The 26,302-nt window shown below is 48.7% G+C and overlaps 1 protein-coding gene across 3 annotated transcripts in view; it reads right to left on the bottom strand.

Moving 5' to 3' along the window:
- The window catches only part of EMP2 (epithelial membrane protein 2), a 39,739-nt gene that overhangs the window by 11,989 nt on the left and 1,448 nt on the right, over positions 1 to 26,302 (bottom strand). The window lies entirely within an intron of this gene.

A 26,302-nucleotide genomic window follows, 5' to 3' on the forward strand; every position in this document is an offset into this window, starting at 1 on the left:
AAATTAATCCCAATGTAAGTTGGTGCAGCCGCTATGGAAAACAGTATGGAGGTTCCTGAAAAAACTAAAAATAGAATTGCCATATGACCCAGCAATCCCAGCCCTGGGCATATAGCCACAGAAAAGTATTTGAAAAGATACATGCACCCCAATGTTCATAGCAGCACTATTCACAATAGCCAAGACATAGAATCAACCTAAATGTCCATTGACAGATGAACGGATAAAGAAGTTGTGGTATATATGTATACATAATGGAATACTACTCAGCCATAAAAAAGAATGAAATAATGCCATTTGCAGCAACATGGATGGACCTAGAGATTATCATACTGAATGAAGTAAGTCAAAGACAAATATCATATGATATCACTTAATGTGGAATCTAAAATATGATACAAATGAATTTATTTACAAAACAGAAAGACTCACAGACACAGAAAACAAACTTATGGTTACCAAAGGGGAAAGAGGGTGGGAGAGGGATAAATTAGGAGTTTGAGATTAGCAGATACAAGCTACTATATATAAAATAGATAAACAACAAGGTATAGCACAGGGAACTACATTCATTATCCCGTAATAAACCATAGTGGAAAAGAATATGAAAAAGAAAATATATGTATATGTGTGTATATATATATATATAACTGAATCACTTTGCTGTACACTAGAAACTAGCGCAACACTGTAAATCAACTATACTTCAATTAAAAATTAAAAAATTAATCCCCACTCAAACACCCCTCAATATCTAACCCCATCTGAATAACATCCAACCACAAAAGGCAAACACAATGTGTGGCCGACAGCCGCAGTTTCATTTTCCTCTCTCTGCACATGAAAAGACTGCATTTCTCAGCCTCGCCTGCAGTTAGGTCGGAGCCTTATGACTAATTCTGGCCAATGGGCTGTAAGCAACATTGGCTTATGTCATTTCCAGGCTGAAGCAGTTCCGGGCTGAAGAGCAGGCGTGAGTTCTCCATGCTCCGTCTCCTTGATGAAGTAGTTGGGATGGTGGAGCCGTGATATGCTGAAGCCTCACACTTTGGACAGATATTGTGATTGGGAAATAAGCCTTTGGATGTTAAACCACTGAGATTCCAGGGTAAACTTTTTTTTACTATGGTTGGACAGTCTTAATCATAGAAAACAGAAAGCGATAACAAAGTGACATTGGAAATCTTGCGAAAGAACTAGGGTTATATCAGGTTGATGAAAGTGACACTGAAGAACCGGTCAAAAGGCACCGAAGGGGTTAACACATGAAGACTTGTCCAAGCTGAACTAGTTAACAATAAAAGAGGAAAAAAATAAACTTGAATGATGTAGAAGAAGAAGAAAAAGGAGAAGGAGGAGTGCAAGAAGAAGGAGGAGGAGAAGAAGAAGAGGAAGAAAGCAAAGAAAGCAAGCATTCAAAAGAATGCTTTGAATATCGAAGGATAAACAGCGACACTTGGGAAAACTGATGAAGTCTTTGAACATTTTTGCAAAAATGACCATCGTCTTGGTCAAACGACACGCAAACATCAAGCAAAAATGTCACATCAGGGGCTTCCCTGGTGGCACAGTGGTTGAGAGTCCATCTGCCAATGCAGGGGACACGGGTTCGTGTCCCGGTCCGGGAAGATCCCACATGCCGCGGAGCGGCTGGGCCCCTGAGCCATGGCTGCTGAGCCTGCGCGTCCGGAGCCTGTGCTCCGCAACGGGAGAGGCCACAACAGTGAGAGGCCCGAGTACGGCAAAAAAAGAAAAAAAAAAGTCACATCAACAAATCCTGTTGGACGAGTGAACGCTACTAACTCCCCAAATCAACACTTGATTCATTCTTCTTTCATTCCAATAATTTGTGACCAGTTACTATTACTAAAATTTTGTGTAACATAAAATTAAGTGTTACTTTCACTTTTAAAAACCAAATCAGACCTTGTTTTCACTATTTATGATAACATTATAGCACCAGTTTTAAGTGGATTGATTTTATTTGTTAACAGTCTCTTTCTCTCCCTCCAAATACTCCACCCCCACACACACATTTTTTCTGAACCATTTGAGAGTAAGTTGCCTCAGCCATAATTCACGTCTAAATATTTCTGTGTGCATCTCTGAAAAACAAGGACACTCCCGTACATAACCACAGCATGATAATCACAAAAATCTCACATTTTACAATATTTTATCTCACCTACAGTCCATATTCAAATTTCTCCAATAATCTCAGTAACTGGCCTTAGCTATGTTTTTGGTCCAGGACAAATCCAAGATAATGCACTGCATTTTGTTATCACATCATATTAGATTCTAATCTAATCTAATCTAATCTAGAATGGTTCCTTAGCCTTTCTTGGCCTTTCCTGGCATCGATATTATGTAAGAGTACTGACCATTTATTTTGTAGAAAGTCCCTCCATTTGTTTAATGCTTCCTAACGATTAGACTCAGAGTATGATTTCTTGGCAAGAATACTCCATACTCATGTGCCCTTAGTGTGTCCCACCAGGGGGCATAGGATGTCAGGTTGTCCATTATTGGTGATGTTAACTTTGATTAAGGGGTTAAGGTTCACCAGATTTCTCCATTGTGCATTTTTCCTTTGTAATTAAAAAGTAATCTCTGGGGAGGTATTTTTTAGTGTGATAAAATGCACATAATTTTAAAATGTACTACTAATGACAGTTAGTACTTTCACAACGTTGTACATCCATCCCCACTATCTAGTTCCAGAACACTTCCTCACCTTGAAAGGAAACCTTGTACTCATTAAGCAGACACTCCCCATTCCTCTCTCCACTGGCCCCTGGCAACCACTAATCTGCTTTCCTTCTATGGATTTGCGTATCCTGGACATTTCATAGAAACGGAATGACACAAGATTTGTCCTTTTGTGTCTGCCTTCTTTTATTCAGCAGTGTTTTCAAGGTTCAGCACATGTAGGGAGATATTTTGAGATGATGTAAAGATCTAATCTCTCATCAAAATGTCACCCCAATAGTTTGAGCATCCACTGGTATTTCTGAAATAGAATAATTTAAAATCGACTTTTTGGACAAATACCATATGATACCACTTATATGTGGAATCCAAAATACGACACAAATGAACATATCTACGAAAAAGAAACAGACTCACAGATATAGAGAACAGACTTGTGGTTGCCAAGGGGCGTGGTGGGGAACGGTAGGACTGGGAGTATGGGATTAGCAGATGCAAACTATTATGTATAGAATGGATAAACAGCAAGGTCCTATACCAACAAGGTATAGCACAGGGAACTATATTCAATATCCTGTGATAAACCATAATGGAAAAGAAAATGAAAAAGAATATATATATATGTACGTATAACTGAATCACTTTGCTGTAACAGCAGAAATTCACACAGCATTGTAAATCAACTATACTTCAATAATTTTTTTTTAAAAAGAATAAAATAGCCTTTTTCTGATACCAACTCTCCCACTTAGAGAGCTGTACTGCACAAAACCCTCCAAACCCTCCACCCTTTCTCTGACCAGGCTCACTCCCACTCGTGGGACGCATTATTCCCTCGTGAGACTGAACAAGCCTTGTGAGCTCACACAGGGGCCCCTCTTTGAGACCCAGGACTCATTAACAATGAGCCAGGAGCCATGTGGCTTCAGAGTGACTCAGCCTGGGCGGTCCCAGCCGCAATTCTGCGCATCATTTGGAAGAACCCAGTGAATCAGCTCACAGATTCTCCCAATTCTTTTAAAAAGGACAAATTCCCCTTTGTTTAGGTCTGCGTCATTCTTAGCTGCCATGCCATGCTGCCTCCAAATAGATGCGTTTCTGACCCTCACAAAAAAAAGGTGCATTACCACACTGAATGCCACGTTACTTTAATATCAGCTGGAATGCCAAAGCGCTAGCATCACAGGCAGTGCCAATAACTACAGGGTAATAATAGCTTTACATATTGTCCAGCTCAGATGACACAGATACGTAAGGACACATAACTAAAACTTTCTAGAAAAGGAAAGAAAGGCTTTAACTAACTCTTTCCTAAAGTGTGGAATTCAAATGTTATAAGGCATGATTTTGGATGGTGCATTGATATGGCATTAAATAACAGTGAACCACTGAACAGTGAACCACGTAGTAAGAAAGTCCCCATTCTAATCCTTCCAAGTCCATCAAGGAAAAAGACCCTGGGGTGCTAGACTGTCTCTAACACTTAGCAATTTTCTTTCAAACCAAAAGAAAAAGCAGAACTCTGGATGGGTCACAGTGCGTAGCCAGAATTTAACAACGCTGTTTAGATTTTATTATATTTCTTTTTGAGGTTCTTTCTTTTTATAAGAAGTAATAACATTTATAGTAGTGATAGAAAGTCGCCTTTTAAAACAACTTTATTGAAGTTTTAAAAGTCATTTAAGAAAAATATTATGTAAATAAAAGGGCAGGTGGTCTTCAATGTCAGCAAAAATCCTGACGGTGGTTCTCAAATGCCTAGTGTCTGTGATTCCAGCTGGAATTCTGCTGGAATTCTGCTGGAATGAAACACTGCTTTCACACCTGGGAGTGATTCCAGTTGGAATTCCAGACATTAGAAATAAACCCCTGGAGAGAAAAGAGTAAGTTTTTACGAGAGGTCAAGTAAGGTCTTGAGCTCAGTGTAAGAGAAAAGTCTAGAGGCATACAAGGGTGGCTGTGGCTTGATTTGAACCATTAGGAGTCCAGGAAAATTAGGGAAAACAGACATGTCACCTACTTAGTACTCTCCCATGTTGGTGTCTGGAATTGAGATCCCCAGTGAAAAACAAAATGAGGTAAATCAGCGACAGAACTTTCAGACCTAAGGCATTACTCGTAACCTCACCAGAGGGTTTGGAGTCAATTATTCACAAATACAGAAGACCCCATGAACTTTTTTTTTTTTTTTTGCGGTACGCGGGCCCCTCACTGTTGTGGCCTCTCCCATTGCGGAGCACAGGCTCCAGACGCGCAGGCTCAGCGGCCATGGCTCGCGGGCCCAGCCGCTCTGCGGCATGTGGGATCTTCCCGGACCGGGGCACGAACCCGTGTCCCCTGCATCAGCAGGCGGACTCTCAACCACTGCGCCACCAGGGAAGCCCCCCCATGAACTTTTAAGAGACTAAAAATGATCCTCTACCCTTGCATCTCTATACCGAAAGAAGTTCCCCTTCATCACTATCCCTGACTCACTCTTCAAGTTCCTTTCCTTTAGTGACCCACTCTTCCCAGTTTCCTGTGCGTTTTTCCAGAAATATTTCTTAGGTGGGAACACTTACTCCACACTCTCCAGGTTTCCACGTGGAGGGAGCTGCCCCACAGTAACACTCCTGGCCTCAGGTCCCGCCCCTCACTCACTCCTTTGATCCTGACTGGAGGGTGCATCAGTGTCCACTTTCTGGATTGGTGGAGCTCAACCACTGAGAGGCCACCTTGCAGCGCTTTTTCTTTGTCCTTCCCCACACCTCCTCCCTAGACAGCGAGTGGGTGTGTCTGTCCCCCAGAGCCCCAATTTCCCTTGGCTTAGGGGTCCAGGGGCTCGTGGCGGGCAGGGGTGTGGAGCTAAGAGCCCATCCTCCAACCCAGCTTTTCTCACTTGATAATATCTCTAGAGATCATTCTTTTCCAGCATCTGGATCCACCTCATTCTTGCAGTGGTTGCCTGGTGTTCGGTTGGGTGGCTATGCCACGATCTACTCCACTAGTTCCCCACTGATGGCCATTTAGGGCGCTTCCAGACTTTTTGCTACTCCAAACTACACTGCAGTGAACATCCTTGCACTTATTTCTTTGCATGCTTGTGTTAGTATTTCTGAGGGGCAGATTCCAAGAAGTAGAGGTGCTGGGTCAAAGGATAAGTACATTTATTTTACTTTTAATTTTTCAATTCAATTCAAACTTAATTTACTGCAAAGCATAAACTGGACACTGTTAGTGCTGTGGCAGCCTTGATCTTCAGAGGGTTTGCAAAGGGTATAAAGTACTGGACAAACTGTTATGTATGGACTGGCTAGGTAGACAAGCCTTGATGTCATGTTTTCTGAGTTAATAACATCCCTTAGTTCCCCCAGAAGTATAATTCTGGCCTATACAGTCTAGCCTCTGTCATCCCCGTGGCTCTTCCCAGCGGTGCTCTCTCCTTCCCATGTTTTCTCCTGCACTGGGACTCTGTGGACCCTCTCTGGAGATACTGAAGAACAGACAGCTCCCTGGGCTATAGATGTTGGATGAAGGCCAGCCCAACAAACCCAGGGTGGCATCAAATTCCTCTTTGCCATTCACAGAAATTTCTTTTCCCTTCCAAAAATGTCATACTGAATGCTGATCCCTTTCGTCTCCCCTTTTCCTTGTGGGCTCCAGCGCTCTGCCAGCCAGGTCTGGTCTCAGTTCCTTGGAGCTGAGCTTCCGGGAGCACCCTGTCCCTCCCACCCTCAGCTGGCTCTCTCGCGCTGTCCAGGTCTCAACTCAAGCATCCCCTCCTCAGAGAAGCGGCCCTGATCACCCAGCAGCCACGCCCCTCCGGTACTGTGTATCCCATCAGTATCTGTCCCATCCCCCTGGCTTATTTTCTTTGGAAGATTTTCACTGTCAGAAAGCATCTTATTTGTTCACTTGATTGTTATCCATTCCCCCTCTTTCTCTGCTGTGCTGGGTGCACAGAAAGCTATTTGCTGTCATTTCTAGTTCTAGGAATGTAGAACTATAAAGGCTCTGGGAAAACTCAAAGCCCTGATTGTCCAGAGGCAGGAACTGAGGCCAGAAAGGGCCATGACACGCTCAGATCCCACAGCAAAGCAGGAGCAAGAGAAGGACTAGGGGGTCTCCCGGCCCCCACTCCGATTGCCCTTTTGACCTCAGTGGGAGACCCCTCCCAGGGTGCACAGCAATCTTTCAATACTCAACAACCATTTCCCAAAAGCCTCTGTCACTTTCAAGCACAACTTTCACCGAGCAGTCCGAATCGCGTTGTTTTTCCTTTGCTGATTTCTTCAGGGGCTGAGCAGGACATTCTGAGAGGCCACCTGGGTTGGGGTGTTGCCCTGTCTGAAGGTGGGAGACTGCACTAGATGAGCTTTAAAGTTCCTGTCTAGAAATCAAAGTCTTATGATTTGCAGAACTTCTCTTTTAAAAATATGATTTGATCTACATAATACATGCGAGGATTAAGAAAAAAGAAGGTTGGGCTTCCCTGGTGGTGCAGTGGTTGAGAGTCGGCCTGCCGATTCAGGGGACAAGGGTTCGTGCCCCGGTCCGGGAAGATCCCACATGCCGCGGAGCGGCTGGGCCCCTGAGCCATGGCCGCTGAGCCTGCGCGTCCGGAGCCTGTGCTCCGCAACGGGAGAGGCCACAACAGTGAGAGGCCCGCGTACCGCAAAAAAAAAAAAAAAAAAAAAAAGGAAAGAAAAAGAAAAAAGAAGGTAATAGAATCAAAGGCATATGATGAAAACCACAGCCTCTGCCCTACAGTCCTGATCCCCGGAAGCGATCTCTTTTAACACTTTCAGTTGTTTATTTTCCCCATAGTTCCATATGTCCAAACAATATTCATATATTTCTCTTTCCTGATTCATCTATTATAAACATTACTGACTTCCTGCCTAAGGAAGAGTTTCTTTCACCATCATCACTGTCCGTCTTCCTACTCCCACCGTCCCAATATAAGCTTATCACACATCGATAATTCTCATTTACGCTATGACCATGGAAATGTTGCACACTGCAGGGCCAAATAGTGTACTATGATTGCACTTCTTTCTTAAAAACTCTTCTCTTCCCTAGCATTTCTAATTGTCTTTTCTCTGCTCTCTCTGTGGCTCTGTCTATTTTCCCCATTTCTTCAGTTCTTTCCAAACTTCTTATCACTCCAGGACTTCTACTGCAGAACCCCAGATGCAAAGCAATGCACAGTTGCAGTCGCAAGCCTGTAATTAGACTCCTCCTTTGCAGTGTACTGTCTCAAGCCAGTCCCTCTCTTCTAACTCTGCCCTCCCCTGCTCTCTGCCAGGCGCAGCCTCAGCAACTGCTGCTGTCACAGGACAAGCAAGACAAATATTCTTCAGGCAAGACCAGCAAATCTGCCCCTAACTGTGACCAGGGCACAGGATGCCAGCATAACCTCGAGACAGGGAGGAGACAAAGCAGATCCCTGGGGGGGGGGGGGGTGTGCTCAGAGGGGGTCATCCCACAAGAAAGGAGACTCCTCGTGATTAAAGGTCGAGTTGCAGTTTACACAGTGTATCTTGTGTTGGATCTTCATGTCAACCCTGTGAAGCTGGCAGGGCAAGGTATCATTATCCCCATTTTACAGATGAAAAACTGAGGCTCACAGAGACATCACATGATTCGCCAAAGTTCACAGAGTTGGGACTCTAACCTCTGGTTTTCCAACTCCAAATCCAGGACATTTTTATACTACCCACTTTCCTGCTCCCATGCTTAGAGCCTAATGAAAATCAGGCGAGAGGGCACAGGCAGCATCAAGTCATGCTTCACCTTTGGCTGGATTTCCCTCAAGCTTTGCACCAGGCAGGGGGGATTTGGGAAGGCAGCGTCTCTCTGCCCTGGCCATTAGCTAAAGTTGAGATATGACTGGGCTAATTAAGAGAGGACTTCATTAAAATCTACGCTTTAGTCATCATTTGTACTAAAAATAGAATTTCTTGCATTTCTAATCCTATTAGCTCACCGGCCCAGCTGAAGCATGTGTTGTCTTTACTGATCTACTCTGAGATCGGTTTGGACTTTGGGTAGAGTTTTTCCTTGATCGCTAAAAGGATTTATTCAGACACAATAGAATGGACTCAGTTCTGTTTTCTAAATTTATCACAATGCACCCCCTTTCCACCCAGAAACTCAGGTGGATCTCGCCACCCTAATTTAGGTGCATTGTAGGAATCGTGGTAAAGCATTTTCAGACCGAAGGCCTAAATACTCCCTATTCTATAAAATACCCATAAAAATAATCACGTAAAATAATAGAGAACACAGAATATTAGAACTTAAGATTTCTTTTTAAGGAAGAAGAATCAGTAGCTGGAGTAGAAGGAGCAGCAAATGGGTTTCCTTGAGCAGAAGCAAGAACCCTCTGGGTATCAGACCTGGAGCGAGTAGGGGAGCGGGGAGGAGGGAGCGAGGCACTGGGAGGTGTAGGTGGGGCTATGGAAATTCTGCACACAGAAGGCAGTTTTCGTGGTTCAGTGAACTTCAAGTTCTAAAGGCTGATGGTTAAAAAAAAAAACGGCTGATGGTTTGGGATAAGGGATGGTACTCCCAGAAATGTTCACCCAGACCTCCGGTGACAAATCGGATATGCCAAGAACTGGCATCTCCTCGCTGCCTCCTAAGTAGCAGTGCTGTCCTAATACACCTTGGTCCAATGTTTGCTTGAAATGTGTGTGTGCGCGCGTGCGCGCGTGTGTGTGTGTGTGTGTGTGTGTGTGTGTGTGTGTGTATGCTGCACATCTAGCACTGGGTGTGGAGAAAGTCCTGCTGGTGACTCACTGGCCCTCCCTCCCCCAGAAGCAACTTTTGATCTGTCGTTGATGGTGGGACATCACCAGTAGGGTCTTACACATGAAGAGAAGGCCAAGGGACCTTCCCACGGGTGATGTGAGTGTCCCCTCCTCTCCTTCCCTTCAGAAAAACACAAATCCCCACCACAGGGAGCCCCGGCCCCTGCCTGCTGTTGCTGAAAGGAAGCTGCTTTGGCCACGTTCCATTACGTGCAGGGGAGTGAGAGTGAGCCAGCTGCTTCCCGCGGCTGTTAGGATGACCACCCGACCACCTGATTCTAACCCCACCCTCGGGAGTTCTCCCTGCAATCTAAACCACGGCCCATTCTCAGCTGAGTCGGAGCCTTTTCCCGGAATTGTAAGCAAACGGACAATCCTGAGGTCTAGAACCTTTCAAAACAGACCTGAGATGTTTGGTGTCTGAGGTTTCCCCAGCCCAGAAGGGCTCCACCCACAGGTCCCCCGCTCAGAAGGCCAGGGAGGCTCTGGGCGCTGAGCCTGGGGAAGGCCAGCTGGTAAGCAGTCTCCCAGGCCCCACGGCTAGAGGGACTCCAAGGCCCGCTCTAGAGCTGGCGGTTCTGCCCCAGGCTGGCTGAGACCCCGCACCTCCACCACATACCACCCACAGCACTCAGAAGGGACAGTGGCTTTGGCCTGTTTTCAGGAAGGCAGAGGTCAGCTCAGCCTCCTTCCTGCCCTGGTATCTGGACACCAACCAGCCCGAATGGCCAGGCGTCCAAGATGCCCTGGGGATGATGGAAGCCCTTCGCCCTGGGTGGCCCAGCTTTGTGCTCACCGCGTCTGGGGCTTCTAGGCACAGAGCCAATGCTTGCCTCTGTCCGGAAATGGACACTGGGATTTGGCAGTGCTCCAGGGCAGAAGCCACTGAGGACGATTCTGTCTGAGTCTTTCAATCCACTGTAATAATAATAACTACTATATCAGCAATAATGATAGCCAACATTTATTGCCTAGTATGTGCCAGGCACATGTACTAACTTATGCATTCCTCACAAAAACACTATGCTGTAGGTGCTATAGTTAGCCTCATTTTATAGGTAAAGAAAATAAGGCTCAGAGAGGTTAAGCAACTCCTCTAAGACCACACAGCTAGTAAAGGCTGGAGCTGGGATTTGAAGTTAGACAATCTGCCATCCGAGAAGCCACCATGTTGCCCACCTTAAATCCGAATTTCTCTTCCCTTTTGGGATCCTGTCATCCTCCGGCCTGATCAGGAGATGGGTCCAAAGTCCTGGGGCCACATGTGGCTTTGGATCTGGCCATCACTACATGTCAGGCAACAAGCACTCACTGAGCGCCCACCGCTTACCAGTCCCTGGTGACACGCGGGTGAGTAAGGCAGGCTCCACGTCCCATGGGAGCTGCCAGGTACATAAAGAACAAGGGCGTATAAATAAATAAACATGATGTGATGACATGCGTGCTGTGAGAACGTAAAGGAAAGTGTGACTAGCCCCATGCTGGGGTCAGGGCAGCATCAGAGGCTCCATGGAGGAAGCAACATCTGGACTAGGTCTCAAACGATGGGCGGGTTGCCAGGCAGAGCCGTGGGGACAGGGTGTTGCAGGCAAAGGGAACGGGATGCTCCGAAGCACAGAAGCATTACCAGTTGTGAGCAGGGGGTGAGCTGGGCAGGGCCCGGGGCTGAGCCAGAACTCTAGGCCAGGTGAAAAGCTTGATGGGCCTTGGACGTTTGAGTGTTATCCTGGGGGCAGTGGGGAGAGGGGGAAGGCTTTGAAGCAGGAAAGGAATAAGATCTGCCTGTAGAAGAGAAACAGGCCACAATCAGGAGGATGGATTAGAAGGAGACGAACTGGGGGAAGCTGTCAGAGAAGCCCTGGTGAGAAAAGGAGAGGGTTCAGATGAAGGTGAAAACTGGGAGGTGAGCAGAAGGGCGGGACGGAGACTCTTCAGAAGGAGAATCAGCAGGACCCGGGGATGGGTGGGGCGTCGGGCAAAGGATTCTGGGGGCTCACAGTGGCCGCTGGTTCCACTAACGTGGTTCCACTAACGTGCTTGGAAGAGCACATTTGAAGGGTGAGGGAAACAGTTCACCGGCGTTAGACATGTCTGGTTACCAACGGTGAAGATGCTCCCGGGCAACTGGAAATATGGGCGGCACTGTCACCCAGGAGGAGACAGGAGCTGGGCACAGAAATCCCTGTGTCGTGGGTGTGTGGATGTGAGATACAGCCGCTAGTAACTATGAAACAGCACCAGGGAGAAAGGGCTGGGAGAGAGGGGCGGTGGGGGGAAAACCAAAAGCGGATGGTGGGACCCCAAAGCCGAGAGAGAGAGAGAGAGAGAGAGAGAGAGAGAGAGAGAGACAGAGAGACAGAGAGACAGAGAGACAGAGAGACAGAGAGACAGAGAGACAGAGACAGAGAGAGAGAGACAGAGTAGGAAAAAGGAATCAGGATGGAAAATTAGCTCACTGGCCAACTTGGTAATAACAATTTTAGTGAAGTAAACTAAAGCCCTTCTTTATTTTTCTCCTCTTAGCATCTCTCATGGCCCGATGTTACGTTGTAGTTGTCATTTGGGGGTTAACTTTCCCCCCCGGCCACAGTGTCAGGGACCTGGCAGGTTCTGCAGGTCGGTATTCTCAGCACTTACAACAGTGTCTAGTTTATAGGTGGTGCTCAACAAATGTGCTGAATGAATGAAGCAAAGGAGGGAGGGAGGGAGGGAGGGAGGGAGGGAGCCAGATTTCAAGGGGCTAAAGTGCTAAAGAAGTCAAGAAATGTTAACGAACATTGTAAATCAACTACACTTCATTTTTTTTTAATGTTGAAAAATAAATTAAAAAGGAGTCAAGAAATGGAGCCAGACTTTTCCTTCCAGTTTGGCAATACAAGAAGAAAGAAATATTTATCAAAGCTCTGGAGTCCCTTCCCGGAGAGAGAACTCCAGGCCCAGATGGCCTCACTGGTGAAGCCTGCCAAACATTTAAGGAAGAATAATACCAACTCTACACACACTCTTCCAGAAACTCGAAGAGGAGGGAACGGCTCCCAACCCATCCTGTGAGGCCTGCATCACCCTGATCCCCAAACCAGGCACGGCGTTCCAAAGACAGGAAAAACACAGACCAGGATTTCTTATATTCATACCTGCAAAAGGTTTTAACAAAGTGTCATCAGCAAATTGAATCCTCCTATTAAGAAGTGGAATCTATTTCCCCACCCACTGAACCTGGCTGCCCTTGTGATTTCTTTTATCGATAGAAGGCAGCAAAAGTTCCAATTCTGAGCCCAGGCCTCAGGAAGCCTCACACACTTCCTGTCTGCTCAGCTACCACGCAGACGAGCCCAGCCTGGCCTGCTGGATGGTAGGAGATTACATGGAGCGTAGATGAGCTCTTCTCCAGCAAGGGCCACCTAAGACCAGCCAGCCCCCAGCTGACCCACCTGCTGGCCACAGAGACATGAGAGAGACCAGCTAAGCCCAGCCCATATTGCCCACCTACAGAATGAACTAAATGTTTTCTCTTTTAAGCCATTACAGCCTCGGAGATACTGCAGATTCAGTTCCAGACCACCGCAGTAAAGCGAATATCACAATAAGGTGAGTCATGTGACTTTTTTGGTTTCCCAGTGCATATAAAAGTTACGTTTACACTACACTGTAGTCTATGAAGTGTACAATAGCATTATGTCTAAATAAACAACGTACATACCTTAATTTTTAAATACTTTACTATAAAAATTGCTAACCATCATCTGAGCCTTCAGCGGATTGTAGTAGTAACATCAAAGACCACAGATCACATAACAAATATAATAATGAAAAAGTTTGAAATGTTGTGAGAATTACCAAAATGTGACAGACATAAAGTGAGCAAATGCTGTCAGAAAAATGGTGCCAGTAGCCCTGCTCAAAGCAGAGTGGCCCCAAACCTTTAATTTGTAAAAAACGCAGTATCTGCAAAGTGCAGTCAAGAGAAGGGGCAATAAAACGAAACGAGCCTGTGCATTTCAGGATGGTTTGTTACACAGCAAGAGCTAACTGACACAGGGGAAACTCTGCGTTGTTAGAGTCATAGTTCCTCAAAGACAGAAACCATGTCTTACTCATCCCCAGTGCCCAAGGTTACTCAGCAAACACTTGGTGCATGCCTGCTAGTTTGCACGGCTTTGGCGGAAGAGCTAACAACCGCCATTCTGCCAATGACTGCTGTCTGACCCCATCAATTAAAGAGCTCCCTGCTGGCTGCTGTCATCCAAGGAGCTCCCTATAATTATGCCACCCACTAAACCCACACCCCAGGCCCAGAGAAGGCTGGGACCTGCAGGCACTCAACATGTCATTCAGATTAGGTGGCTGAGGTGAGGCAGGTGTCAGACTCGGGGTGTTTGCCGTCCTCACAGCCATTTGGTTAGGAATGCTCTTCCCTTCACAGAGCATCTCGTATTAGTGACTTTCAAGTAACCCTCAGGAGATCAGAGGCACTCACTTTAGCAGCCTTTTCATCTTTCCTAAACTGTCATTTCTGTGGGTGAACTTTGCCAGCAAGTTAGGGACTGGGAATCACTGCCTACAACTCAGCCAGACCCAAGGGGCCCCAGGACCAGGAACCCAGGCCTCCACCTCCAGGTAAGTTAACCCATGAAGGGGACAAAGGCGAGAAGACCAGCAGGAAGTAATACATGCAAAACACAGAAGAGCACAGACAGAGCCAGACTGGACCGCAGTCTAGCAGCCTAACAGCTCAGTGCCTCAGTTTCCTCATCTGTACAATGGGGATGACAATGGTATGCCCACCTCCTAGGACCATTGGGAGATAACAGAGTGATAGTGCTTAGAACAGCATCTGGCACAAAGCAAGTGCTTTGTACATGCACCGATCATGACCAGCATCACGGTCAAGGCGTTTCTTAGAACTGCCACCTCCAGACCTTTCCCCTCCCCACAGAGTTCTCTCCTTGTCCACTGCCACTTTCAGGTGGCAGTCATCAAGTGGAAATAAATCACCCAGCTGTCTCCAGAGGGGAAGAAGTGCAAACAGACAACAGGCAGCTCAAGGCATGTGGACAGTTGGGGATATTTCAGGCACCGTCCTCACTGTGCTTGCGTCAATGTTCCCCCAGTCAGCCATTCCTGCACCACCTGCAGAATCTCAGGTATATACACGTACCACCTGTGTTACTAGTAGCCTACTCACTTTTTAAACTTACATTTTTATAAAAAGAAACCTTATATCACAACCGAAATGGAAAATTAGCAGTTGCCTGCCATAAATAGAGGGTGCTGGGAAGAAAGAAATACAAGGAAAACAGAACAATGTTATTCAATTCGAGCTAGAAACTGCTGCTGCTCAAGACTCTGAGTCCAAGGCCAGCTTCCTTTCCCTTTGCTGAAGCAGGATGTCACGTGTGTTTGGGAAGTTTTATTAAAGACATGTTAGCACAAAACTGAGATTTTCTCCTTGGAGGGTTGGGAGGGAATTTAAACGAGAATGATTTAAAAGGGATTCTATCTTATTTAATGCTGTGTATCTAGTCCACCTGAAGTATCTGTGATCATTAATTTTCTGTGTCAACTTGGCTGGGTCACAGAGTTTCTGTGAGGGTGTCTTTGGATGAGATGACGATTTAAATCAGTGGGCTTTGAGTAAAGCAGATTGCCCTCCATAATGTGGGTGGGCCTCATCTGATCAGGTGAAGGTCCAAATAGAACAAAACACTGACATCCCCCTCACCCCCGAGCAGCCTTCGGACTTGAATTGCAACATCAGCTCTTCCCTGGGTCCCCAGCCTACCAGCCTACCCTGCTGATTTTGAACTTGCTAGCCTTCATAACTGCGCGAGCCAGTTCCTTAAAATAAACCCCTCTCTCTCTCTCTATAAACACACACACACACACAGACACACACATATACACACACATCCTATTGGTTCTATTTCTGGGAGAACGCTGCTTAAACACAGCGTCTCTCCATTGGGGTACCCAGCCCATACAGACTCACTAACCTGAGAGCTGGCAGGTCATGTCCTTTAACTAGGGGTTTGGGGGCAATAACAGGAAGGGATGCCCTCTATTAAACACCCAAGATCAGGCAGATGCTGAGCCAGCTAGGGAGCCATCCCCATGAACTTGAAATGACACTCTTAACATTTCCCCACCAGCATGGCCCGGGGGACTGTGAGGTTGCCCTGCTGGAAAGAAAGGCAGGCCCCCAAACCTCTTGCCCTTCCGACTGGGGAACCTCTGATGACGTGTGTCTGCAGCTATGACACAGTCCAGCCATGGAATTGGGAAACAGACCCCACACAATGAGAATTGCAGACTCACGCAGTCTTAGCTGAAAGGCGCTGTGTGATCATGCAGAACCACCCCTGCCCCAGCCTCTGCCTGGATTATTTTTATAGCAACCAGTTTCCATTTGTATGGGCCCCAGGAATGGAGACCTCACCACTTCCTGACACGGCACCTGATAATCGGGCCCTAAACATTAGAAGGTTTTCCAAACTTCAGTCACTGGCTTACCTCCTTCCTGAGTACCACCGTGAGATTTCACTTCATATCTGTCATTAAATAAACCCACTCTCTAACAGAAATACATGTATTTCAGGAAGAAATATTTTGCTCCTGGGAATGGAGAATCAGCATGACCTGCCACAGAGATTGATCGTGAAAATTAATAGCCACCCCCTGCAAAAAAGTTCACAAGTTCCGGTTCAATGCTGTTGTCCACCAAAGGGCTGAGTGAAAACCTGCTCTGTCTGGTTAAAGAAGGAAAAGTAAGGTCGAAGAGACGTCCTCTCCTTGATGGAATCCCTGGTGGCCAGTGGTTAGGACTCAGTGCTTTCACTGCCATGGACCTGGGTTCGATCCCTGGTCAGGGAACTAAGATCCCACAAGCCATGTGGCGTGCCCCCGCCCCACCCCCCAAAAAAGGAACAAAAACAACAGAGTGTGACAGCCATAAAATGGAATATTACTCAGCAATGAAAAGGAACAAAAGGAACAACACACTACATGTACAACACCATGGATGACTCACAAAACCTTATGCTGAGTGAAAGACGCCAGACTCAAAGAGTGCATACTGCCTGTGACATTGCGACTTATAAAAAATATAGCTTTAAAAAAAAAGAAAAAGGAAAACTAGAGTCGAAGAGGTATCTTCCCCTTGATGGAATCACAAGAGCTGAGAGAACATTTAAAAGGGAACCACTTTGTCATTGAGTGATTTAATGTCATTTAATGTCGTATCCAGCAGCACCTAAAATCACTCTAGCATCGTGCAGAAAACAGCCTTACGGAGGCTCTGCCTTCCGCGGATTCCAATTCTCTCTCAGGTGGTCCCCATGTGCCCTTCAGTCCTTCCCACCATCCCCCAGCCTACTCAGGTGGGCCCAACCTCTCCCAGACCTAGGAGCCTCGCTTAGCCCCAGGGGCCCTGGCCCCCAGCAACCTGCTCTAGATCTACAGGAATTTCGCCAGTGGAAGTTTCTTAGGAGCCAGAAACTAGGACAGGACTGGACAGTGAATTAAAACCTGGGGAAGCAGAGAAACTGGAGGCCTCATCCACTGCTGCTGGGAGTGTAAAACGGCGCATCCACTTTGTGAAACAGTCTGGCCGGTCCTCAAACGATTAAACGTAGAGTTATCGTAGGAGTCAGCAATTCCACTCCTGGGTAAATACCCAAGAGAAATGAAAACACAAGCACAGAGAACTATACTCACGATCTTGTAATAACCTACAATGGAAAAGAATCTAAAAAATAATATATATATGTACATATATATATATATACACAATAACTGAATCACTTTGCTATACACCTGAAACTAACACAACATTGTAAATCAACTATATTTCAATAAAAAATTTTTAAAAAGGAAACGAAAACACATGAGCAACAGAAACGTACATGAATGTTTACAGCAGCGTTATTCACAATAGCCAAAGGGTGGAAACCACCCAAATGTCCATCAACTCATGAATGGATAAACCAAACGGGTTATATCCACACAACAGAGTATTATTAGGCCATAAAAAGAAATGAAGTACTGATAGACTCCACAACACGGATGAACCTTGAAGACATTATGCGAAGTCGAAGAAACCAGACCCAAAAGATCACACAGAGTACGATTCCATTTACACAAAATGTCCAGAATAGCAAATCAAGAGGGACAGAAGGCAGATCTGTGGTTAATTAGGGCTCAGGGGGATGGGAAAATAGGAGGGTGATCTCTAAAGGGTACGGGGGGGTTCTTCTGGCCGTGGTGAAATGTTCCAAAATTGACCGTGGGGATGGTTGCACATATCTGTGGATATACTAATATACACTGAACTGTACTTTTAAAAACTCATTAAGAAAGAGATTTTAAGAAGTACAATGAGAGAGCTCTGAGTTCACTGGAGGCTGGTATTTCAACACCCCCAACCCCCTGGGTCTGACACAAGGACACCTAAGAGCCCTCTGTGGCCCCTGAGGTGGGACGGAGGGTAGAAACCATGGGTCAGGACCCCAGGCCTCGAGTTGGTCTGAGCGAGAAGTCCCACCCCACCCACCATGGCGCCCAAAGGTGACCATCCCACACCTACAACTGACCACCCACCCCCTAGCTGAGACTGATCCAGCCCCTCACTTTCCAGGACACGCCAAGAGTTGGGGAGCATGTGACCCCATTTCCCAGCCGTCCCGAGCATACAGTAGGTGCCACTCGAGGACATGAGCACATGGACCACTCACTCAGTCCTGACCCTCACAGAGCGCCCCAAAGAGCCAGCGGGATGAGTCAGGACCCCAAGCTGTGCCCTTCCTTCCCCAAGGTCGGGGGGAAGAAGACTGAGCTTGCTTTCCCCCCCGCACCCAGGGCACCAGGATGTTTGCACGAGCTGTTCCCTGTCTAGAAAGTTCTTAGATCTGGGGGTGAATGGCTCCTTCCCTTCATCCAGCCTCAACTCCAAAGCCCCCTCCTCAGAGAAGCCTTCCCAGACCATCCAAGATAAGTGACCCTGTTTTATTTTCCTTAAACCACTGCACATCACCTGCTCTTTCCTTCTTGATCTCTAGTCCCTTCTTTTGTTCTGTCTCGTCCCTCTTGACTGCAGGCAGGGGCTTACATCTGTTTTGTCCCTGCTGTGACAGTGCCTGGCACACGGTGGCTCGAGGGATGGTGACCTGTCAGGTGCTCTCCTCCCGACTCAGGCCTCACCCGGAAGGCCCAGAGCAGCGAGGAGGTGATGACCGGGAGAGTGTCCAGTGAGGGGCCCTCACTGGTGATGAAGGCTCGGCACCCTCCTGTCCCTCGGGATTCTCACGGCCTCCGGCTCATCTCTGAGGGCAGGAGCGTGAATATTCTGAGGTCCCTCATCCCCTGCCTGCAAACTGCAGAAAAAGCACCTGGGACAACACAGGTGAGGTTGGGGGGGGGCTCAGGCCAGGCTCCGGGGCACACCTGGGGCCGTGAGCCCAGGGAATGGGGAGCATAACTTCCCAGGCATCTCCAGACTTCTCGAAATTCCTGGGGAGAAGGGGAAGCTGCGAGTCCTTAGCAGCCAATACTCACCGCAGCTGGGGGTGGGCACATCATCCAGTAAAGGGGACCTGGATGGGTCACCAATGGTGTCAACACTACCACCATCATTCTGCCCTGTGTCCCACCTGTACTACTCATGACCCACACTGTCTTTAAAACACGAGTCTCGGACTTTTCTGGTGGCGCAGTGGTTAAGAATCTGCCTGCCAATGCGGGGGACATGGGTTCGATCCCTGGTCTGGGAAGATCCCATGCGTGGAGCAGCTGAGCCCATGTGCCACAACTACTGAAGCCCGTGCGCCCTAGAGCCTGCGTGCTGCAACTACTGAAGCCCGAATGCCTAGAGCCCGTGCTCCACAACAAGAGAAGCCACCGCAATGAGAAGCCCGCGCACCGCAACGAAGAGTAGCCCCCGCTCGCTGCAACTAGAGAAAGCTCACACGCAGCAACGGAGACCCAACACAGCCAAAAAAACCCAAACCAACCACGAGACTCACTTGATTAATTTTTCAATGTGTATTATACCATAAATGGAAAATCAGTGTCACTTGCCAAGAGACTGACATTTTACTAATACACTTTAAAAAAAATACGAGCGTATTACAGTTTGTAACCTTGCCTGTATGCTACAGAAATCATCTCCAAATGCCTGTGGGCGTGCAGACCACACTCTGGGCGGGAGGATGATTAAGTCTCTTCTGGGCTCCGGCCTAGAAGAATGTGACCCCGTGTCACGCTCACATAAAGGGACGCTGACCGTGCCACTTGGGCCTGATGCCCTCCAGGCAGGACCAACTACAGGAGGGGGAGGGAGCCGCTGCCCAAGCCCCTCCCCCACCCCTCCCCCGCAACCTACAGCTGGCTCCTCACCCAAGGTGTGAGGGCCCCCCTTCTGCCACCCCTCCCTGGGGTGGGCTAAAAAGCAGGAAGCCGGGAGGACACCCTCTCTCAGCTATTCATGCAACAGATTTATTGAGCACCTACGGCACCCTTAGCTCTGGGCTGGATGCTGGTGTTAGCCCAGGGAACTCAACAGATCCGGTCCCTCAAACAAAGACCATCAGAAGTAATGGAAGTGATTACCGATTAGACAGAGGGTTCCTGTCCAAAGCAGAGTTCCCAGAACACCCTTCTCCACTCCACACACATGTGAAATACAGGAATCAAGATGGTTTTGCCCAGGGGAGGGGTGGGCATGAGTTCTGTTCTCTGTGACCAGGCTGTTAAGGGCAAAAGACCCTCATGTGGTCCAGCACCCTTAGGACTGAGAAAGCTGACTTTGGAGGAAGAACACCGGCCTCCAAGACACCCACTGGCACATCTGCAGCGAAGGTACTTTCTTGGCCCAAAGGGGCAGGATTGTTTCAAGAGGACGCATATATCTGTATTGAAAAAGAGGGATGTTGATGGGATATATCCATCCAATAGAGCAGGGTCTGTGGGGTCCATGAGACTTGGGTTCAATCCTAACCCCCAATTTTTAAGACCCCATTTCTTCATCTATAGGGCAGGGGTAGTCATTACCTCATATGGTTGTTGTTCATTTTAAATGAGATGGAGGATGTAATGCACATGGCCCAAGCTGCTCTGCACCTATAAATGCTATACTAAGAGCAATGGTAAATTATTGCTATTAAGACTGGCAAAATGTAAGTCATTTTCTCCTATTCTCAAACACCAACCTAAAGCACAGTTCCTGGGCTTCCCTGGTGGCGCAGTGGTTGGGAGTCTGCCTGCCGATGCAGGCAACACGGGTTCGTGCCCCGGTCCGGGAAAATCCCACATGCCGCGGAGCGGCTGGGCCCCGTGAGCCATGGCCGCTGAGCCTGCGCGTCCGGAGCCTGTGCTCCGCAGCGGGAGAGGCCACAACAGTGAGAGGCCCGCGTACCGCAAAAAAAACCAAAAAAATTAAAGCACAGTTCCTGACCCAGGTCTTTATGTGTTTCTCTGAATTTTCTTCAAAGGCCCAGACTCCCATTCTCAATGGTCTCCTCGATACCTTTCCAGAGATCTCATAATGGCCCTATTAACACACCTTAAATGTACCACGTTGCCCCCTCCCCAAACCACCCCTTGTCTGTTAACAGCACCCAGACAGGAAACCCATCACGCCCGTGAGGGGTCCACAAAGGGATGTTTCAAGAGGCATGTTCCACGGGGGCTGGATGGTACACGTCCCGGTTACCTTGCCCCTGAATCACTGCACTGCTGCTACCTAGTCTGTCTCCCATGCCCTCCCACTCCTCAAGCTCCCCGCCCCAAAACCTACAAAACTCGCACTGCTTACTGAATTCAGGGAAGACTACTTCATTATTATTGAACTTCACGTACACACGTAATCCGTGAATATATTCTGTCTGTTACAAACAAGACTGGAGTCCCGTGGCCCATTCCTTCCTCTCCCCTCTCCCCACGGCAGCCACACTGATCGATTCTGATGTATCCTTCCAGCCACTTTTCTTGCATACACGTAATAGGTACGAGGCCACAGGAATGCGGCGACATTTATAAATAGCCTATTTCTTCATATATTGTTTTGCTACTTGCTCTTTCTTTTTTAGTTCAATAGTGTCTTATAGGTTTTTCTATATTGGTACACAGAGATGAACCTCGAGGTCTTTTCTCTGCGATCCAAATTTTTAAAAAAATTTTTATTGAAAATATAGTTGACATACAATATGTTAGTTTCAGGTGTGCTACCTAGTGATTTGACATTTGCACACATTTTGAAATCATCTCCCCAAGTCTAGTGGTTCAATATATTACATCCCATGGCTTAATCGCTGGAGGTTTGTACCTCTTAATCCCCTTCACCTATTTTGCCCCTCCCACCCACCCTGCACCTTGTTCTTTCTAACTTCTGTAACATGACTGATGGATTAGTTGCTTCTAGGTTATTTCCACTTTTTTCCTTTTTCTCTCTCTTTTTCATCCCAACATTGCTGTGTGAACATCATCATGCCTGCCTCCCTAGCCAGGTTCATTGGGATGTGGAGGGAAGCCCCCTTCGCCTTCGCCCTCCCAGCTCTGCCTCCCAGCCCTGCCCTCCCTTCCCGCACCTTGCACTGCAGGCTAACTGGACGCTCAAGGCTTCTCAGGCAGGGCTCCCGCCTGCAGCCTCGGCCTTTTCTTTCCCTCCCTTCTGCAAACCCGGAAACATCACTGCCCAGGGAAATTCTAGGGACTCTTCCGAGTCCATCTCCAGTCCTACAGCCTTAAGGAAACTCTTGAACACCACGACATGGGCTTCCCTGAAACCCCATCTCGTGACCCCGGTCCTGGCGCCTACATCCTTGGACCCACCATCCTCTTCGCTGGACTGTAACCTGCTTTGAATAGAGGGAAATCCCCCTTTGCCTACACAGCTCACTGCCCAGTCACTTAATAGCAGCCCTCAAGATGAGAGTGGGCAAGCCAGCCCCTCCCTCGGCTTTCCTTTGGTTCAAGCAAACCACAAATATCTCAAGCCACTTCCATGTATAATACATCAATACACTGACTCCTCCGAATCCTGGAACAACCGTCCAAGGTCATCCAGGCAGCACGATGACCCTCATCAAAGATGGGGAGGACTCCCTTGGAAACTGAGTGGCGGGTTTGGTCTGAAGCTGAACCTCGGGGCCTCTTTGCAGAAGACGAGCTTGGGTGGGGAGCTTACAGACATTTCACGTTTAGTCATGTTGTCAAAAGGATGAACATCTCAGCCCCAGTTATGCGAACTCCCAAAAGGCAGTCAGTTACTCCTGCACTAAGGTTTGTGCCAAATCCAAGGATCACCTGTGCTTATTAATTATACCCTCCCATTATTTAAAAAAAATGCTTTAAAGTTTAAAATATCAACTTAAGTTTCACCCTACACAGTAGTGAAACTATGGGTCTGTGTGCTGTTTGTGTTTTTTTTCCCAACTACCAACTGAGAAAAAGACATCATTATTCTTTTTCGTTTCATGTTCAGCTGTGAACTTTTTAAAACGATCTTGGTTACCACCAGTGATAACACGCTTTGGGAAACGTTCATTAGAATAAGATGAATGAGACTTTGGGTCATATTTATTCTCTGCAAAATTTTTAAACTAATTTCATTTTAAGGAAAGCGAGCCCTCCAGAGAAGTTTGTGATCAGAAGCGCCAGAAAGAGAAACCTTCAAAGCGACTTCTCTATCAGGCAAACTTACTTGCTCTTAGGCTACAAGCAATTTTCACTGAGGTAAACTTAACTTGTCCATCTCTGCATCCTGCAGGGTGATAGATGTTTCATATCCACATTTCTCAGAACAATCTTGACGCCAAATATCACACCGGCGACCGCTCCCTCAGCTCTAGACCCAGGAGTGCTAGGAAGCTTCTAGAAGCTGATGTCATCCAACCTGTCTGAGGAGGGCAGGAAGCTGGGCAATCTCTTCACCCTCTGTTCCCTTTTGGATCAACAGAAACCCAGCCTCCCCAGGAAAGTGAGAGCCCTGGAAATTCAACTATTCAGGTCAACAACTCCTTGTTAAACCCTTGAGATACCACGTGAACAAACCACGTGTCTTCGGATGGGAAGACGGTCCTCCTCCAGCCTCCGTCTTCCTACTCACCCCCGCCCCCAGGATGGACGACATCGTCAGAGCCCGACAGCTGTGGCCGGGAGCGACCCAATGCCAGTGGGAAGTGACCCACTGCCTGAGCATGGCTCCCGGCCCACCTTTCCCCGATCAGCATACCAGACGGAAGACACATGCCATAAGGGTCCCTGACCCTGGGGACCTGGCCTGGAAACCCACTGACCACTCCCAGCCATCAAGCTCCTCAGCAGTGAGTCCCCAGACCCAGATCTCGTCCAGGTACTGCCGCCAACTTGCTGAGTGACCTCGGGTGAGTCACTCCACCTCTCTGAGCATCCTTAGCTGGCAAACTGGGACTTTCTAAGGCCCTTTTGTCCCTGAAAATCTTAGTCCATGGCTGCCCTGAATGCAGAGTGCTCTCACCCCTCCCACCCTCTGCCCAAGGCTTGGCTGCCTGGAAGAGCCCCAGTGGCTGGAGCAGAGCAGAGCTAGTGCTGCCATGGGTGTTGGGTTACCAGGCCGGCACTCTCCCTGGGTAGCAGCTCTGTCTCGGATATTTTTAGACTCCCCCCTCGGCCTGTCCCTAACAAGAGCCAGATACATCTGACAATTCGCCCCATGGGTCAGTCCTGCCAAAACTGCACTTTTGGGTCACTCCTGCAGGGAGCAGACTCCATCGCTCCTGGGGTGAGAAAGGGAGCCTCCTCTTCCCACCACCCCTGTTCCTACCCCCATCCTTCCCTGGACAAGATGAAGCCAACATCCAAGCGTCAGGCTCCAGTTCTGTCTAAGGTGCCGGCTGCCCTCGCTCCCGTTCCAGCTGCTGCTGCCAATTGCCCAGTAAGACGTCCCCGAGCCCATCCTCCTGCACTGGAGTCCTGTCGCCGACCTTTAACTGCCTCTTCTGGAAGGACTCTGCTCCGCAGTCCCAATGCCTGGGACCGCACCCCACCTTTGGGGGATGGCTGCCACCACCCCGTAGCTGGGGAGCCCACCCCCATCCCGCCTTAGGCCCCGAAGCCCATGTCAGAGGCCTCACTTGTCCACAGAGCTGGGCAGCGGCCGCATGTTGCAACACACACACACACACACACAACTATGTGCACCTCCCCAGGACAGTGGCTGCACTCCTGCCCTCCAGACGAATCCCGCCAAGCAGCCAGCAATCTACCGCCACCCCATCTGGCCTGGAAAGGCATTCATGTATTTTTGTCTCGACAGACTTCCCTTCCTGGTCATGTCTGGCAGAGTTTACTATGACACAGAGGCGGCCTCAGCTGTGCCCCCTTCAACCAGGAAGGCCGCAGAGGGCAGGAGAGTCAGCACGCGCCTGGGGTGAGAAATTGGCCTGTTGAGCCTCCTGTGAATCACCTGTTGCTGGAAAATGGCGAGTCCGTGCGCACACACGCGTGGTTTCAGCTCCTGCCCTGCAGATATCATGCGCACGGCAGAGAAAGGAAATCTAGGTGAAACACTCACCTCCATTCCAGAAACAAAGGGCCTCAGACACTACTTGTGTGTGCAGGGGAGTGGCGGGGAGGGCTGGATGGTTGTGCCCTGTATTTACAGTTAGTGGCCGCAGACCCCTCAGCCCCTCAAGAGCTGTGCCCTAAACTGGGGCCGGGAAGCCAGAAGAGGGCTCGGGCCCTCCCCTCTGGGTGGGGCAGTGCAGTGTCAGCCCCACCCGGCTGGCCCTGCCCTCACCGCCCCCCCCACCGTGGGACACCTCTGCGGCTTCCAACACGAACACCTGTCCCCAGATTTTGGGCGAATCTCAGTTTCCCCACTGGAGGGACAGAGGCGGCTACAGGCTATGCGGCCCACGCCCGGCCTCCCCTCCCCAATTCCCGGCGGGGCTGGAGGCAGCTGATCCAAAAACCGTCAGTGGGAAAACAGGTTCCGCACCCTCCTGCCACCCCCACGCCCCTCCCTCTGCTGTGGCCTTGGTATCTGCCAAGGGCCCCGTGGGTGTCTGGGCCCTGATTTCCCCAGGAGGGTCTCCCCCTGACTCTTCAAAACCCACCAGGGCATCTCCGGGTGGAAAAATGGGGAGGGCTTGTGGGGAAGCGGATGGAGGTTCAAAGCCTGGCTCTTGGCACGTCACTCGCTCAGGGACCTTGAGAAACTGACTTAAGGTCTCTGACCTGGCTTTCCCCACCTGCAGCCCAGGAGTGGGGATGGGCCGGCGCAGGGGGAGGCTTCCAGGAACGCTGGAGGGCACGGGGCAGCGCACTCCATCAGAGGCTGATGGAGCGTCATCATGGGCCCGGGAAGAGAAAGGCCAGTTGAGCTTCCCTGTGAATCACCTGTTGCTGGAAAATGGAGAGTCCGTGTGCACACACTCGTGGTTTCAGTTCCTGCCCTGAAGATATCACGCGCGCGGCAGAGAAAGGAAATCTAGGTGAAACACTCACTTCCATTCCAGAAACAAAGGGCCTTAGACACTACTTGTGTGTGCAGGGGAGCGGCGGGGAGGGCTGGATGGTTGTGCCCTGTATTTACAGTTAGTGGCCACAGACCCCTGTGGCAGCTCCATCAGCTGTAGCAGCTCCATCAGAGGCTCCATCAGCTTCTGTCCCCTTCCTTGTCCCTTCCAGCCTCCTGGGGAAACCTGGCTCGTGTCCCTTCCTCACCCGCCGTCCACTTCCTTACTGAGGCCAAATTCTGGGGAGAGGTGGCCAGCAACCGTGAGCGGATTCTGGAATTTCTAACTGAATCAAACTGAAGCACA

The sequence above is a fragment of the Lagenorhynchus albirostris genome, chromosome 15, assembly GCF_949774975.1.
Source record: "Lagenorhynchus albirostris chromosome 15, mLagAlb1.1, whole genome shotgun sequence".
Lineage (NCBI taxonomy): Eukaryota > Metazoa > Chordata > Mammalia > Artiodactyla > Delphinidae > Lagenorhynchus > Lagenorhynchus albirostris.